This window comes from Pogonomyrmex barbatus, unplaced genomic scaffold (genome assembly GCF_055798465.1).
Source record: "Pogonomyrmex barbatus isolate J1 unplaced genomic scaffold, ASM5579846v1 scaffold7, whole genome shotgun sequence".
NCBI classification, from domain to species: domain Eukaryota; kingdom Metazoa; phylum Arthropoda; class Insecta; order Hymenoptera; family Formicidae; genus Pogonomyrmex; species Pogonomyrmex barbatus.
The window spans coordinates 9,690,135-9,693,853 of NW_028297171.1; positions in this window are offsets into that span (position 1 = coordinate 9,690,135).

A 3,719-nucleotide genomic window follows, 5' to 3' on the forward strand; every position below is an offset into this window, starting at 1 on the left:
TCATCGGACGTCTCGGGTGTCGCAGTCTCTCTCTCTCTCTCTCTCTCTCTCTCTCTCTCTCTCTTTCTCTCTCTCACCAAATATAAAAAACAACGGTCCACCAGTCTCATCTGGCTGTTAAAACAAATCCAAAGCGATCAATATCCATTTCGACGTCCATGCAAATCGGACGAAAAAGCGGCCGTCCGCACACACCGGCCCTGTGCAGTCCGGCGTGCGGAAGTCGAAGATTGATTTATTGGAGGGTGCGCGACGATATGCACGCATAAATGATCGGCTCAAGGTCTCTCCTTAGATCGATGCCATCGTTTCGCACGCGATTGGAAGCGACGCGGTTCCATCCAACGGATCGGGACGACGGTCGCCAAGGCCGCGGGGAACTAATTAATCACCCGGCGATAGCTGAAACGAATATCTCCGCGCGGAGAGAATTTGCTAACCAACACTTTCAGCATGGGACGACCGGTGATGGATTTATTCTCTGTGTAACGTCGGAGGTTCATGAATAAGCAGCGGCATAATCTCAGCCGTTCCGCTCTAAATCTGAGGAATGTATTCAAGATTCAAAGACACGGCTCACGCGAGCTCCGGAGACTATGGACTTCAAAAGCTCCCAAGATCCCAGGGCTCCAATTCGATTCCAAGGATTTCAAGATCAAAGAGAGGGAGAGAGAGAGAGAGAGAGAGAGAGAGAGAGAGAGAGAGAGAGAGAAGCTGAAACAGCATGTCAGATACAGCTCAAAGATTTTAGAATAAGAAAGACAGCAAAATATTATAAATTCGCAGATAGAACGTCATGAGAGTAGAGAATCTCCAGGAGAAATCAGAGAATGTGTAATCTATTAAAAGAACGAGTATGCGAGAATCTAGAAAATTTAGACACGACGCATTTCGCTTGGTACCGTACATCTCGCTACGTGCACGCATCCTTACAGTCATTTCTCGCCATTAGCCGACATTGAGACAATCAGCACTCGTCAGCAATCTTGCTGGACCACCGACCGACCGACCGACCGACCGACCGACCGGCCGATCGACCGATCGGCCGACCGGTTCTCCTCCCCTTGCGAATCTCCGCTTATATTCAAACAATTCGCAGGGAAAATTGTTCGCGGCGGCGCGCACGAATTGACGGAATTGACAAAATTATCGTCGCATCAGAAACGTCCGGAGTGAGACGACGAGCGGACGTTGCCTTGTTCAAGTTCGTCGTCAAACCTATTGTCGGTCCGACAACGTCGTGATGCGGATGGACAAGAGAGAGAGAGAGAGAGAGAGAGAGAGAGAGAGAGAGAGAGAGAGAGAGAGAGAAAGGAAGGTGAAAAAAAGAGGTGCGAAACGACGAGAAAGAGAGAGATATCGGCGAGCAAAGCAGATAATATGCCGTCGAATATAGACCGGCGGGGACACGCGGTCAACACTTCGTTCGAGAGCAAGGGGACGTTGCCCGATGTCCAGATATACGCCCGCGGCACGAATCTCTCCGACTGTGTCCAACCCGCGAGTTACGAGTACGCGAGCTCTCTCTCGTCTTTCCTTTCTGCGCGCGTGTGGGTGGGCTTCTAGTCGTCCCTAAAAAAAAAAGACAAAAGACTTTATTTTTGACGGGACGGCCAGGGGAGAGCGCGAGACGCACAATAAAAATTAAAAAGCCCGCAACGTAGAGTTGCAACGAAGCGTTGATTTTTTTTCCCTTGACTATACGATATACGTAAACAGATGTTTAGCTGACCGTGCACTGTTTCGCGCATACAGAGAGAGAGAGAGAGAGAGAGAGAGAGAGAGAGAGAGAGAGAGAGAGAGAGAGAGGAGGGGGCCGGGGGAGAGGTGAGAGGGAGAGAGGAGAAACTCGAGTAAAGAAAAACTGCCAGGTCGAAGCATCACGTAGCTGATAGAGTATCGCGCGTCGTGTTAAAAATACGAGACTCGTTCGAGAATGCCTAGAGAATGCCCGTTCAATTTATCAATAAAAGTTTATCAACAAGAAAGAGTAACAACAAGTCGTGTAGATAAAGCACGACGTTGCTGTGCATGCGATATAAAAGATAAGAGGACCAACAACACGAATCATAAGCGTTGCTCCAGAAGCGCGTGATTCACGTTTAATAATCGCTGTCGTCCGAGACGTTGCGCTAAGATGTGCACACGCAAAACATCTCTCTCTCTCTCTCTCTCTCTCTCTCTCTCTTGCGCGCGCGCGCGCGAAGGAGGCCCCAATCGAGTTTTCGTACCGCAAATCCCTCGCCCGGTCGAAATTCTATTGGCGCGGGAACCTTCATTTCTCAGGACGTTCCTCCGAATTTTTCGAAAAAGTTCGTTGTGACTACAGTTCTCCGGCGGATCCTCCTCCTTTCGGAGAGTTTAGAAACTTTTAGTGCCTGGGAACTTCGATTGTTTTCAAACTCGTGCAAGCAAGAGACTGGAAGAGGGAAGAGTTTTTAACTCTGATTTCACGGGCTTTTATGCACGTCCCGTTACATCGTATTACGCTATTATCCCCGTGTCGATTTATCGTCCCGAAAAGCATTGATCGTTGACTTTCCGAATCGATGGCGGGCAACGGGACGGAAATAAAAAAATTATCTATGTGAGTTGCACAAATAGATCACCCTTTGACCTTTCTTTCGTCTTCTCCACTGGTACCTCTACAGGTCGGAGCAAAAAGCAATACAGAGATAAATGTAAATGCTTTGCTGATCATTCATTATCTCTTCCGTCCGTTTGCCGTGGAACCCGATCTAGCTTTTTTTCTTATTTATCTTTTACGTGTATGGTATTTAGGATGAAGTTGACTCGAATCTCGACGAGAGGTGCATGAAACTATGGGATCCTAGAAAACAAGAAACTAGACTTGGCGTCGCCTAGAAACAAGCTCTAGCTCTCGGTGTCCGCTGCTATTGCGCCCGCGCGCTGCAATTTATAAATAGCTCGAAAATGAGGGGTTAAAAGGTTACGGCGTGTACGACGTAGCCTCTAAAAAAAATCCTGCATCGTTTTACAGACCCACGCGTCGTCGCGTCACGCGGCTGTAGGAACGGTAACGAGGACGAATTGGCCGTCATTTCGCGCCCCGGCCCGCGCCACTCGGAATCGGACTGCCGTCCACCCAATTTTGCTGGCTGCTTCATCTTCGAAAATCATGAAGATGGTTCCCGACGAACGTGCAAGTTTTTTTTAATTTGAAAAGAATACGATAACGCTGGAATTCTCCGAACTTCCGAGCAAGGAAATAAGATTATTGCTGTGGCTCACAGCACAACGGTCCTCATTTATATCAACCAGAATTATTGATGCGCCTCACACAGACTCTAAATCTTATCAATTCTTATCAAGTGCGACTTGTTATCGTACGGTTCCTGAAACCCATGTTATACAGATATCTCTGACCATATTTTTTTATCTCTACGACATTTTACTCTCGATCGTCTATGAGTCTCAAAGATCATCTCTAGAAAAGATCGCAGCAACTTGGATAAGACTTCTGATCACACAATTGATCCTAAATAGACCAAATGTAAGATTATCAAAATAAAGGAAAAAAGATAAAAAGCTCAAGATTCAGAACAAGAACGAGAGCGCGCGAGGGGCGCGAGCGGATACAGAAGGAGCATCGATCGTCGTTGCGTCGCAGACACGCGCGCACAATGGGAAAAACCGCTTTTAGTTTCTGGTCCCTCCGGTTCCTCCTCGGTTTGTCCCAGATCGGCGGCGCGCGCTGC